A 14533-nucleotide genomic window follows, 5' to 3' on the forward strand; every position below is an offset into this window, starting at 1 on the left:
GATGTTCTCTATAAACGTGCTTTCAAAAAGAGAAACTACCTTAACTGTTCACTTTCATCTCAACATGTTTCACAAACTGAAAGTCCAGTTTTTCTGGATGGTGTTAAGATCTCCCCAATCAGAAAGGCATGGCTGTTTGCAATTTATTATTTAGTCCCTGTCCGTGAACCTGCCAACTGCCACGGACACCAAACTCGTCTCACCGCCTGGGAACAGAGGGAACTGGCGAGGAGTCAGCTGACTTGTGTTCTGTCAGTGCGAGGGATATTAGTTTGTGAAGAACGGGGACGTTGGGATTTAGGGTTGATTTTAAAGGCAGCCTCTTCTCCTCCCTAGCTCTCGTTTTTCATTTTTGATAAGTTCCATCCTAGAGCTTTGGAAAAACACAGCCACTCTCTTCCAATTGCCACAGGTTTTCTGTTAGTGGTGATGGGCCCAGATGTTTAACAGCTTGAGTGGCATTAGCCGGAGCACAGCTTACAGGATAACCGGGCTGTGGGTTTGAACCTGAGGTGGAAAGCCCAGTCTGTTTCCTTTGGCCAGAAGCACCAAATTCCCTGTTTGTTAACTGGGAGACCAGGGAAAGGGGTGGGGGTGTGCCCTCTGCCCACTTGGCCATCAGCTTGACCTGTTTGTCCTTTCTGAGCCACGGAAGAAAGATATTTACTCAGTTTAGAAGGTTCTTTAAAATATTTCTTCATGACATTTAGGTTTTTACTGGTTAGCATCCATAAGATGGGGCTTCCCAGGTGGCCTACTGGTAAAGAACCTGCCTGCCAACGCAGAAGATGTAAGAGATGCGGGTTTGATCCTTGGGTCAGGAAGATCTCCTGGAGGAGGGCATGGCAACCCACTCCAGTATTCTTGCCTGGGGAATCCCATGGACAGAGGAGCCTGGGAGGCTACAGTCTACAGGATCACAAAGAGTCAGAGATGACTGAAGCGACTTAGCACACACACATCCATTAGATGAGGACAAAAATTTCCATTTTGAAAGAGTGTATCAGAGGATATTGAGGAAAGGGAGGGGAGTTCTTGAGATTTGCATCCCCAGGTGGGGATAGAGGTTGACTCTGATATTTTTACCTTTCATCCTGAACCCCTCTGTAGGATCTCTTCAACTTCTCAGCCTTCTGGGGCCATGGTTTCCTTTGCTGTAAAATCAAATGGTTTGTATCAGTCAGCTTTTGATGTGATAATGCCTTGTAAGAAACAATCTCCAAACTAAGTAACTTATAACAATAAATGTTTATTTCCTGCTCATGGGTCTGTGGGTTGGCTTTGGTTTTGGGTTGAGTTCAGGACCGCTTGATGTGCTTTCCTGTTGTAGGACCTAGGCCTAGAAGCCTCCCCCACTCCCTGCCCCCCACCCCCACTTCCCTGTCTGGGACATCTGGTTCTCATGGAGAATGGCAGGGGCTTAAAAGCCAAGGCAGTCCATGTAGGCACAGTGAAGCCCCCTGAATGTGGCCTCATATGTCACATGGGTGCATGTGTGCCAAGTCACTTGAGTCATGTTCAACTCTTTGTGGCCCCAGTGGACTGTAGCCCACCAGGCTTCTCTGTCCATGGGATTCTCCAGGCAAGAATACTGGAGTGGGTTGCTGTGCCCTCCTCCGGGGGAATCTTCCCAGCCCAGGGATCAAACCCACGTCTCTTATGTCTCCTGCATTGGCAGGTGGGTTCTTTACCACTAGCACCACCTGGTAAGCCCATCATATGTCACATCTGCTTGCAAATCCATTAGCCAAAGCAATTCCTGTGGCCAATCCCAGAAAGAACGATGCCAAGAAAGACATTCTTTGCAAGAGGGTGGTCAGAGTAGGGGCAGGGAGAGCAAATATGATGCCCATCTACTGTCTGTGAGCACAGCTGTGTCCTGTACTGTGGAGAGCCTGGCGCACTCATCTCTCCTTTCTTTGGGGGCAACTTCTTCCAGGGCAGTGATTTCCAAACCTAATCAGGGATCAGAATCAGCCGGGGGGCTTGTTCCAGTAACATGCTGGACCCCACCCCCGGTTCTGATTCAGGATGTCCGGGTGGGGCCTGATCCTTTGTATGTCTAACCAGCCCTAGGTGATGGGGTGTGGCTGGCTGGGGACCCCACTTTGAGAACCGCTGCTCTAGTTTCTCTGGGCAGGAGGAAGTCTGTCTGATTTCCACCTTGGCACCATTTCCCAACTCCCCACCGTGGTCCTCATCTCGAGCAGCCTCCAGGCTCTCCACATGCCCTTCATTCCTCAGCCAAACACTTCTTGAATCTAAGTGGAAGGAAAGAGCTTCTCTTTAGTCAGAGAGCAAGGTTCTCTGTCACGCGTCCTGGGCTAGATATCTGATTTTAGATGTGCGGACGCAAGTCCTGCTTCAGTCACTCCCTGATGGCACGACAGGTTGGGGATCCTGCCTTGGGTTTCAGCCTGAATTCGGGTTTCCGTTGAGAAGCGAATGTCACTCATGGTCGTGACTGACTCACTTGACTTTGGGGGAGTATAAATAGAGCCAAGAGTCTTCCTGTCTCGAGGCACAAGGGGGGCGCCTGGCGGCAGAGAAGGGATGAGGGTTTTGATATTGACATATCCAGGTCTGAGCCTTGGCCCCGTCACTCAGTACCTCTGTGACTTGAACAGAGTTGTTTCAGCCCCTTTCAAAGCTCCATTTTTTCTTCTTCATGCATGAGATGGAGGCCACCGTTGATTGTGTCTTCACTGGGTCATGACGAGGATTGAATGAGATAGTATTTGTGATCTTGCTTTGCATGCTATGAGCGTTCGTGCCCAAGCAGTTCTGTTTGTAAGGGGCCGTCCCCATGCTTCCTGTTGGCCTTGATTTTGGGACGTACTTGCCACGATCTCTCCAGGCTTTGGAAGGACGAGTTTCTTTTCTGACAACAGAGGGTAAAGATAGAATGATTCCTATTAGTATTATAACATTCAGTCCGTGTTTACACTTGAAAGCTTCTTGTCCCAGGAGGTGGAAAAGTTGCTGTGGTTGTTCAAGGACCTTCCTAAATTAGTTGTTGGGTTGAGTTTGGATCTCCCCACCCCCCTCCCTTCTCTTGTATTGAAATTAATTGGTGCAGTTAACTGCTGAGTTCATGCAAACCGGCCTCCTGGTATTAAGGAATTAATGACACCAATACTCTGCTGAATGAGGAGGCAATACAACTTCTGTTTGCTGCTGCCGCTGCCACTACTAATTTCATTTCAGAAAATTAATAAAAATGAATTGCACCACTGACATTTATAGAGTTTCCTAATAAAATGATACATTGTTTGTGTGGAGGAATCCCTATTAAATTAATTGTCGTAATCAGTTCACATATAGATGTTGGTATAGGAGCCGTGGAGGGACCCACTCCTCGTCTCCCTGGCTTGCTAATGGCTGGGGGTTATAAATAGAGCCCTTGCTCAGATCCTGCCCTAATTACAGTGAAGGTCCCGGGAGCCCCGCTCACCTGTTTAATAATGAGGTGTGCTGCAGGAGGCTCCCAGGGCTGGGGGCCCCTGGGGTGGCTTCGTCACCACAACAGAGCTGCACGCAGATTATTGAAGCAGCCCTGTATCGTATTATCAGCAACTGGGACCTTCTGAAAGTGGCAGCTTGAAAAATCACCCTTCAGGATGTCTTTATTTGGCACTTGCTGTGTGCTCAGCACTATAATAATACCACTGGGGGACCCCAGGAGACTCCATGCTCCCCACCATGCCAGGTGAATTTAGAATCTTAGAATCAGGAGGTTCCGCCCCTCCATCTAGAATGTTCTTTCAGCTCCTCCTTCTGGCCTTGATTCGGTGTCATTCTCTCCATGAGGTCTTCCATGAACACATGATTTAAAAATCACACCCTTCCCATCCAGCAGGAATTCCTTTCCTCTGCTCCTGTGTTCTGTTTCTCTAGAGCACCCTGCACTACCTGAGACATGGTGTATTTCCCCTGTTTACTTAATTCACTTATTCATCATCTGACCTCTTTTCCTTCCAAAAGTACCACAAGGAGAAGGATTTTCAGTCTGGCTTGTTCAAGGGGTCTCCTCAGTGCCTGCAGCACTGCTGGACACATGGTGGGTGCTCCATGAATATTTATGAAATGAATGAGAGTGAGTCTGAAGGTTGTGGAGGGAGAGATCTGGGTTTATTCCACTTTATTTTTGTCTTGTATAGATTTCCTAGTGCTGTGCTCTGGGGCACTTCTGTGATGGGCTTTTAAGTCTGTTCAGCAGCTCTGCCAGACTTGAGATGCAGAGAGGGTGTATTATCTGTCCAAGATGGCACAGTCAAATGTGAGAGCTGGAATTTGAACCCAGGATTATCTTACAGCAAAGTCCACAATCTTAGCTTTGAGGCTACATGTCTGCTGGTGTGGGATGTGAAGGTGGCCCCGCAAATGGTCCCACTACTTTTTTCTACCACCCATCTCCATTGATTCTGAACCACCCGGGAGACTCAGCCTCCCTTTGCTGATGGGCTTGGCTCTGGGTTCCTGTGCTGACCTTTTGAGTTGATCTAGCCTCTGAGTTGCAGGCAGTGTGGAGAAGCACACGCTCCTCCACAGGGCAGAGAGCAGAGCCCAGCAGAGCCCAGGCAGGCAGGCTGCAAAATTTAGCAAGCCCAATAATTTATTTCTCCTCCCCTGGGAAACACGCAACCTTCCTTGGAAGCCGGGGACACATGAAGCTCAAAATGGAATTGAAAACACTTCCTTCCCAGGAATCTTGTCTGTATCTGTTAGGAGGCTGGAAAATGCTATTAATTATCTAATTAATTAATTAGATTTGTGTAGATAGCACCTTAACACTGAAACACTAAAGGTCTAATAATAGAATTTTCCTATAATGAACACTGAATGCTTCTTGGTCAATAAGCAATAAAACAGCTAAGTAGAAGGAAGGGTCTGGAGGGAAAGGAGAAGAAAAGTGAGACTTGAGTTTCAAGAAGACCCAAGGGACTCAGTGGGAGACCCACCCTCATCTCTAGGCTCTCAAGACCCCACAGGTCCATTGCATATTCCACCCTGGGTCTTTCCCATGCTGATACTGGGACCAAGTCTTGGGTGTTCTGCTCTTTCCTCCAAAGTTCTCCCTCCCAGGACTCTTAAGAACTCCAGGGTTTGACTATTAACCCTCTGTGGACCTTCCCTAGCCTGAACCTCTCTCCTGGACACCTGGCTGTCTTAGTATCATCTCAAACTCATCACCTTCCTTCTTTCTCCTGCCCTCGCTCCGGCTCTGTTTCTGCTCTCTGATTTCCCTGGCTCTCAGAAGAGCCACCTCAACTTAAAGGCTCCAGGGCTTACCGTTTGTCCTCCTCCATGGCTTTCTCTTCCTCCCCTGAATGGAGTTAGTCACTGGTTCTGCCAGTGTTTCAGACTGTAACTCACATGCTTACTTTCCTCTGTCTCTGCGGCCTGGCCCTGGCCATCTGCATCACTCTTGAGTAACTGAACAGCTCCAATGACATCCCTCTCCAGGCTGGATTCCCTCCCCCTGGTTTCCCTAAGACACTCCTTTCGTGGCATCATTGTTCTTGAAAACCTATGGAATGGAGTCCAGTGTTGCGTTCAGGGTCCTAGCGCATTTCCTCCACCTCCCTTTCTCATTCATTTTCTCTGACTCCCCACCACAAAGTACCCACTGCAGTTAGGATGCTGCTACTGCTCTCCAGACACACCTTCTGTGTCCCCTGCTTTGGCTTGTACTTGGCCACTGATCTCCCCTCCAATGCCCCATGTCCAGCCCAATCTGCCCATCCTTTGGCTCTGAGGTCTTCCTGGAGCCCCCCAGGCACATATATCATTTCTGGGACTCTGTCCTTCTGCAAAAGAAGAAATAAACCAAGTCGGCCATGGTTGCAATGTGGTGACCTTTGCATTCTGCTGAACTGGGGAACCTGCTATCAAATTAGCATAGCGATGTGTCATGTTACATCCATTTCAGCATTTCCTAACGCACTGAGCAAATTCTTGACAAAGTCCAAACTCTTATCATTAACCAAAGAACAAAAGTAGCGGTGGGTGGCGGCTGCTGGCTCAGGACTCATGAGGAGCCTCAGCGCCCCTGGCCTCCTGGAGGGCATGTGCCTTGGGGGCCCCAGTAGTTGGGATAAGTTTCTGAATGAGGTAGGGAAGAAGCTGTGACCTGGATCCTGATAAAATGTCTGGTGTCTCCACGGTATCAAAGTGGGACTGCCCCAGATTTTGGTGCGTTTCCCAGAATCACGGGATGCAGAGCGTCAAAGCCGGAGGAGATGGGGAGGCCACCGATCCCCCTCAGTGCCGAGGAAGGGGGCCGAGGCAGGCATCCTGGCTGCCCAGAACCCTGGTCCCTGGTGCCCTTGGGAGCAGACCAGGGCTTCCTTCCTTCAGGGCTCTGGCTGCACAGCCTTAAGTGGCTGCCCTTTTTGTGAGTGGGCATGGGGTGTTTGTCACACTCTGGGGTTCATGTGTCCTCTTGTGTCCTGCCAACTTTCACCTTCCTCCTCACTTCCTGGAGCCAGGAGTGCAAGTCCAGGATCTGCTTCCTGGGAGGGAGCAGAGAGAGGGGAGTGGGTGTTTGTGTTTCGTGTCTCACTGGGTTAGGCAGCTGCCAGCTTCTGACCCCAGCCTCTGCTTTCTTTTACTCTTTATTTTTAATCTCAAATACACAGGCATGTGAAGCTTCCCTGGTGGCTCAGTGGTAAAGAATCCACCTTCAATGCAGGAGACCTGGGTTCAATCTCTCGGTTGGGAAGATCCCCTGGTGGAGGCATGGCAACCCACTCTGGTATTCTTGCCTGGAGAATCCCATGGACAGAGGAGCATAGTGGGCTATAGTGCATGGGGTCGCAGAGTCAGACACGACTGAAGCGACTTAGCACACATGCATGTAGTTTAATCAATCAAATGATCCGAAAAGGCTTGTAGGAAGTAGCCACCCTCTGCTCTACAGCTCAATCCCACTTCCCAGGAACACCCACTTCTTTTTGTTCTGATATTTACCTCCTGACTTTTCAATGTTTGTTCTGCTGTTTCTTGATTTGTCAGTTTCAGATGTTATCTTCTGACTTCCCTGTTTGCTAAAGGAGAGTTTGTCCTCTCGCTCTGCTTCTGGTCAGTGGGCTCATCAGTGGAGGCAGCCAGCTTCCAGTGGGGGGATTCTAGAGTCTGCATCTCTAGGTGCTGGCATCTGGAGAGGTCTTGCAGGTTCTCCAGGGAAGGATCTCTCCACAGGTGCCTGGTGGTTTGGGCTTGGCTGCTAGGAGTCTGGGAACCAGGCAGGAAGGGCGCTTGCAATTTCACCACCAAGTCATGAACTCTCCTGGTTTATATCTGTGTTGCCTGCCTCTCCTCTGCTGTCTCAAGTCTGGGGTCTTTTGGGGTCCCTTTGTGCAAGAAGAAATGTGTCTCCAGTGCGGGCAGAGGCCAGGTGAGGTACACAGGGCCCTGGGAGGGTCTATCTGTTCCCTGCACAGACCTGAGCCTCTCCCTTCCTCCCTCCCTTCCTGAGTCTCTGCTTCTCCAGTACTTGATGCTTCCAGTGCACGGGTCTTTCTGGGGCTCTGAAGGCAAATTGACTTGTTATTTCTGGTGGCCCCTAGACGGCAGGTGGGGTTTGCTGCTTCTACTCTGTGGTGTTGGCTATCCACACCCCATCTGCTTGTTTATCTCTCTAGAATGTGTTTACATCCCTGACCCCCTCCCATTTCCGTCACCCTTTGCTCCGTCCTTGTGGGTTTACACCGTGGTCATCCCTCTGCTGTCACTGGATCAGAGGTGCGATGCTGTCTTCATGTCAAGAAACCCTGTCTTCCTGGCTGACCACTGCTCAGCCCTTCTGATGGAGAACTGTGTGTGCACGCTAAGTCGCTTCAGTCATGTCCGACTCTTTGTGACCGCATGGACTGTAGCCCGCCAAGCTCCTCTGTCCATGGGATTCCTCAGGCAAGGATACTGGAGTGGGTTGCCACTCCCTCCTCCAGGGAATCTTCCCGACCCAGGGATCGAACCGGGGTCTCTTATGTCTTCTGCACTGGCAGGCAGGTCTTTCACCACTAGCGCCATCTCTGTTTTTTTTTTCTCCTCTTCTTAGGCTCACTCTCTGTTTTTCTTGCTGTCTCACTATCTTGCCTTTTCTTTCTCTTGTTTGAGTTTGTAAAAATAAATGCTTCACAATGTAGTTTTCAGATTTCTAAATGCACAGCCGCTCAGGACCCAAGAAACCCTGTCCCTGGGATGCACAGGCTTCTTGGGTGCAGGGAGGTGGCCCCAAAGCCAGTAGCTCCAACAACACCACACTCACTTCAATGCAGCAACCCTGTCTCAGAGCCATTCCTGGTGTTGGTGCAAGGTGCATGGCCTCTCCCTGCGTGGAATTTTGGGAGTCCTGGGGGGCTTCCGGGACCATCCAGTATGCCATGCATGTCACCTGATAATGGAACCTTGATGCCTTTTGTGTCTACCTGGCTATGAAGGTGTCTTCCACGATTGTCCTAGTCTCCAGGCAGGGTGCTTCTCATATGGGCTACAGGGCTTCACAGGTGGCCCTAGTGGTGAAGAACCTGCCTACCAATGCAGGAGATGTAAGAGACATGGGTTCAATCCCTGGGTCTGGAAGATCTCCTGGAGAAGAGCATGGCAGCCAACTCCATTATTCTTGCTTGGAGAATCCCATGGACAGAGGAGCCTGGCTGGCTATGGTCCAAAGGGTCTCAAAGAGTTGAACGTGACTAAAGCAACTTAGCACTCACACCTGTGATGCAAATTGGGGTGCAGACACCATGCCGGAGACTGCTCATCCCAGGGATGCCTGCTGGCATCTCTAAGCAGAGCAACCTGGCAGTAAAGACTATTTCTGAGAATGAAGTAGCACAAATGCATAGGCATTTACCTACCCTGCCAGAGTCCATCGACTGGAATCTCGCTTTCTTTCTGCTGCCTACCAGTTTATTATCATCCTCACTCTCTTTTCCTGAGTCTGGAAAATTAGGATTGTCTGGTGTTTCTGTAAATGATCTGGATTGCTGTCTGGTATTTGCCCTGGGTCAGTTCTGATCTAATAAATCGATGTTGGCTGTGGGGAGAGGGGGTGCCTGGTGGGATTGGGAGGCTGGAAGTCATGTTCTCAGAACAGACCACTTCTGCAGTTCATCATTTTCTGTGTGATGAGTAATTCTCAAATCAGCTGGAGATTCTGCCACTGTTCTCACTCTGGCTAAGAGGTAGTACTATCTTTGCTATTCTTAGATTGTCTAGTCTTTTATTATGGGGCTTAAAAAAATTCAAGATAAGCCAAAAACAAAGGAAGAATATCTTTCTTAGTTCTCCAACTCTACTGCATACCTGCTTTCCACATGAGTGTTTGCTTTGTATGGTGTGTGTTTATACACATACACACATGTACAAATGCACAATACAGACGTGTGCACAGATATGTACACAGAAGCACATACATACATACACACAACACACATGCCCACATAAGGCACATATATGCACAGACATGGAGGTATACAACATAACACACATGTAAACATGTGTATACATGTGTGCACACAACACTCATATACACATTCAGAAATACACAGTACACACATGCACACTTACACATATATACCTAAGTACACGACATATACAAATACACAACACCCCACACATGTATACACAATACATACTTGGCCACTTGAGTTGTTTGTTTCTTTTGTGTCTTCCAGTTTTATTGAGATATAACTGACACACAGCACTGTATGTGTTTAGGGCATATGGCATAAGATTTGATTTACATACTTCATGAAGTGATTGTCACAGTAACTTTAGTGAACATCCTTCATCTCAAGTAGATACAAAATTAAAGAAACAGAAAAAAATTTTCCTTGTGACAATAACCCAGGATTTACTCTCTTAACAATTTTCGTATATAACATAGAGCAGTGCTAATTATATTTATCATGTACTTTACATGTCTAGCACTTATTTAATAACTGGACGTTTGTACTTTTTGACCACCTTCATCTAATTCCCCCTGCGTCCAACTCCCCACCTCTGGTGACCACGAATCAAATCTCATTTTTCGTGAGTTCGTTTGTTTGTTTTTGAAGTAGAATCAGTCTGCAGCACTGTGTTAGTTCCTGTTTCATAGCATTGTGATCCAATATCTCTATGCATTTTGCACTGATCACCAGTATCTAGTATTACATGTCACTATACAAAGATATTAAATAATTATTGACTATATTCCCCACACTGTCCATTTCATGGCCGTCTTGTAAGAGAAAAAATTTCTGGGAAAAATTTCCTTCTTTTTATTCAATGATTTAATAAATGGACCATGGGAACATTTTTGGGGGGGAGGAAAATTTCTCCTAGAGGAGAGGAATTCTTCTCTCCTGGCAGCCCTGACCTCATCTGGGATGGATGGAACTTAGGGTTGATTGAGCTGTTTAATTTGAGGTGACTCTGGAGGGCAGAGGGGAGCCTGAGGCTGGGATAGTTGCTTGCTGGGCAAGGAGTTCTGGCTGTGCCAAGGGCAGGGGACTGGGCAAGGTGCTTCCTGACTGGCTGCTTTGTGATTCCCATCACTGCCCTAACCAGGTCTGTAGGAATTTGGGATCATGTTTTTTATTTTAATTTTTTTGAGAATTCTTCGAGAACAGGAAATTTCTGACTGTGGTGGAACTGGATTTGTATATAGAAGGGGCAGCTAGCACTTAGGCTGAGGTGTCAGGGAGACCAGAGCCCTGCCAGGCATATGGGAAAGCTGGAGAAGAAGACAATGAAATTAGGAAATCACAAAACATGTCCAGCAATGGAGAGGCAAGCGCAGAGGAGACAGGTCACCCTACCCTTGTGCTCGGCCTGCACAGGGATATGTGCTATTTCCACAGATGTTCACACACACACACACACACACACACACACACACACACACACACACACACATGCCACTCTCCTACCTCTGTGTCACAGGCTCGCAATAATTAATTCTGTCCACCCGCTCTGGGAGATGCTGCCCCTGGGTCTGGGGGTTGACGGTGCTCTGTTTGCAGGTCCATCGTGGGCTTGCATGTGAACCTTTTACTCCTGAATCCAGTGGTCACCTCTCATGCTGTTGCTCTGCTCTGTTCATCTGTCTCTTCAGTGGACACTTTCTGGTTGCTCACGATGTGCCAGGCGCCTCGCTGGGCTTTGGGGATGGAGTCGCAAATTTGAGACAATGGTTTACGCTGATGGCGATGCTGCGAGGGTGCAGTGAGAGGCCACCTCTCCAGCAGGCAGGGTGGGGGGACGGTCAGACTGCCTTCCTGAGGGGCTGAGTTTTGGATGGAGACTTGAAGGATGGGGGTGAGTGTGCGTGTGTGCGTGTGTATGTGTGTGTATATGTGTGTGTGCTGGGTGGGATGATGCGGGCAGAAGGCAAGCAGTTGTTCCTGGCGGTGCTGGAGGAGTCAGCACAGATCTGAGGTGGGAAGGTGCCAGGAGAGTGTGGGAGTAGACAGGAGGTCCTTGCAGCCCAGATAGTGAAGCTGGGGAGAAGTAGGTGGGGGTGAGGTTAGGGAGGGGCATGGAAACCAAGCTCAGGGTTCAGGGACAATGCTGGACAGTGAGGACCCCTATGGGAGTGTTTTGAGCAGGGCAGTTAAATGAGCAGGTTTGATGATAGCCTCGTCCTGGGCACCCTGGAGGTGGAGAACGAACTGGAAGAAGAGAAATAGGAGGGTGCCTGCACTGGCGTCTGTGGATGCCCATTTTAATGATGAAAAGACTGAGTCTCCATCTAGTGGAAAGTATCAGTGTCCTGTTACTACAGGGACAGACCTTCTGAGTTTGGAGAGTCAGAAGAGCTCTCCGTGAGCCAGGCTCCATGGTGAGCTGGGTGTTCAGTGACTCAAAGCTTTGGTTCTCCCTAATGTCAACTGCTCAGCATTTAGCTGACGTCACCCCCCCACCTGTCTCTCTGTCCCTTGTACTCTGTTCTCCTCTCCATCCATCCTCCTCACACCCGGGTCCTGTCTGAGGCCGCGGGGGAGGATGGGACCTCCAGGGCAAGGGGATCTGTGGCTGGGATGGCTTCACATCACAGCCCATTCATGAACGTGTGAAAAAAATATTGATGATGATGGTGATGGTGACAGGCGGATGCACAAGAGAAACATTCTTTTGCAATAATCGCAAACTTTGAGGTTTTTTTTTTTCACTGTGGTACAGCATTCCAAGGTGAGAATTCTTCCTCTTGGAGAAAAATTCCACCCGTAACCCCCTATATCCCACCGGTGTATGTCTGGAGTTACCTATAGTCACGCCATTTCTCTGGTGTTTAATTTCCTTACCCAGTGCCAGAGGGTCTGCAGGGGTACATCAGAGTTTTGCAGTTTATTAATTTTGCATTTAATAATTAATAGTAAAGTTAATTGATGAATTATTCAATTTTTCAGGTAAAATGGGACGATAAATATTCATAACTTATTTTATTAAGGGAATTTTCATTTCCTATGTCATTAAATCTAGATTAACAAAGGCTGACTTTAAATGAAGATCGAAAACAATTGTGCTTTGGAATTAATTTATGAAGTTAAGGTCATTGCTTTGTGAGTTTACCTCCTGCCAGAGAGTTAGGGCCTCATCTTCTCAGAGAAATATCTGAATTCTCAGGAGTAACATGGCCATCAGTTTAGGAGAATTCCACAAGTCTGCTGGGGTTTTCTTCTTCATTCCCACTTCACAACATTGGGCACTGGGGCACGGAGATGGGCATAGTGAGGCAGGTGAGTGGAGAGGGCAGGTCTGGGGTCCTTTCTAGGGAGCGTCTGGCTGTGGCTTTGAGCTGTTTGTTGTTTGTTCAAGAGCTTCAACAGGATTTAAGAGGAGCCCAAACCAAAGCTGATGAGGATACACAGCCTGGTGAAAGAATGCTAAATGCATATGTTTCAGAGTCTATTTCAGCATAACTTTGGGTTTTCTCATGGAGTTTTAGGAGATGCTTGTTTTCCTATCTGTAAATGCTCGCAGCCAAGGGTTAACTACAGCTTCAAGTTTTATTTGCATTTTCTAGCTATCCAATTTCTTTAATGTTATGTTAATTTGTCAAACTGCTTGGAGCACAGGCCACGCACTGGTACTGAAGGTTTCTGAGTACCTCATAGGCTGTTGATAACTCGCAAAGCCCCTTCAATTCTGGGCCCTTAATCCTCATACATGCTCGTGCTCAGTCGCTTCAGTCGTGTCCAGCTCTTTGCGACCCTCATGGACTGCAGCCCGCCAGGCTTCTCTGTCCATGGGATTTTCCAGGCAAGAATACTGGAATGGGTTGCCATGCCTTCCTCCAGGGGATCTTCAACAGCCCTGAAAAGTGGGCAAAGCTTGGGCAGAGAGAGAGAGCAAGAGAGAGCGAGAGGGAAAGAGAGTCAAGTATTAAATGAAGCTCTTCTTTCTCCCATCCAGCTGTCCAGCCACTTCCATAAGCTCAAGGAAACTGAGTCTTAGAGGTTATGTGACCCACCCAAGGTCACTCAGCTAATTAGCCATGGAAGTTGGACCAGAGCCCAGGTCTTTCTGACTCACAGTTGAGGTTTTTTTCCCCAACTTTAGTATCTTTAGTGCTTGAAAATAATTTTTTAACCACCCGGAATAGTGGGACACTTGGGAGTATTTATAACCCCGTGGAACAGTTTTCTCTGCACCGTCAAGTGTTCATTATAATTTTCCAGTGAGACTTCTGCTCTGAAGAAGTTGATCCTATGGTAAGCCTTCCTTTCAGAGGGGAGCATTTGACGCTGCATCTCATGAACCTACTCTCCTAAAATTATCCCTAATTGGCTTGGAAAGTGGCTTCCAACAGGCAGCTGGCTTAGTATCTTGACTTTCTGGTTGTGACTCAGGGAGGTGCCTGGGTTCGATCTGGTTTGTGATAGTGGTCTTGTTAACTCTGAGGGTGAGATGATATCATGAAGGTGCAGACTGAAGTGCTGTCTCAGGGGAGGTGGCATGGAAACTACCAGGGGCAGCCTGTCTCATCAGGGATGCTGAGTGGCAGGTGGGGCCAGGAGAGGGGGCATTGAAATGCAATTCCAGTGTGCCTAGCATCATTCAACCAGCCTCTCTTGAGTGCCTGCTGCGTGCATGGGTTGTACTAGGCACCGTGCTGTTACAAAGGCGGTGGAAAACATGGCCCCTAATCCAACTGGAGAGACAAGTCACGCGTGTCTGAGATAACTAGTGTGATTCCCAGAGAGTGCACGGGAGCACCTGGTGTGTGTGTGTGTGTTTGTATATGTGTGTGTGCACTCATGCACTTGCTCCTCCCCACACAGAGCTGTAGGAAGAATGCAAAATGGGGCCAAGATCAATTGGATTCTATTGATTTCATTGGGGAAAACAGCACAGCAACATTTGTAAGGGTGAATTTCAATCAGAAAACCATGGGTTTGGGTGGGGGAATGGTGCACCCTGATGGCAGACAGAAGACTCAACACTTGGACATTCCTGCCCTGGAATCATGGAGGGAGCGGTTAATTGATGGCTTTGGCATAAATGATTGTAAGGCTCCAGAGGGCCCCCGAGTGTGCCA

The 14533-nt window shown here is 48.3% G+C and overlaps 1 protein-coding gene across 4 annotated transcripts in view; it reads left to right on the forward strand.

Moving 5' to 3' along the window:
• The window catches only part of CAMTA1 (calmodulin binding transcription activator 1), a 975729-nt gene that overhangs the window by 306216 nt on the left and 654980 nt on the right, over positions 1 to 14533 (forward strand). The window lies entirely within an intron of this gene.

Source organism: Giraffa tippelskirchi, chromosome 5, assembly GCF_054371585.1.
Source record: "Giraffa tippelskirchi isolate mGirTip1 chromosome 5, T2T-mGirTip1v1.2.pri, whole genome shotgun sequence".
Lineage (NCBI taxonomy): Eukaryota > Metazoa > Chordata > Mammalia > Artiodactyla > Giraffidae > Giraffa > Giraffa tippelskirchi.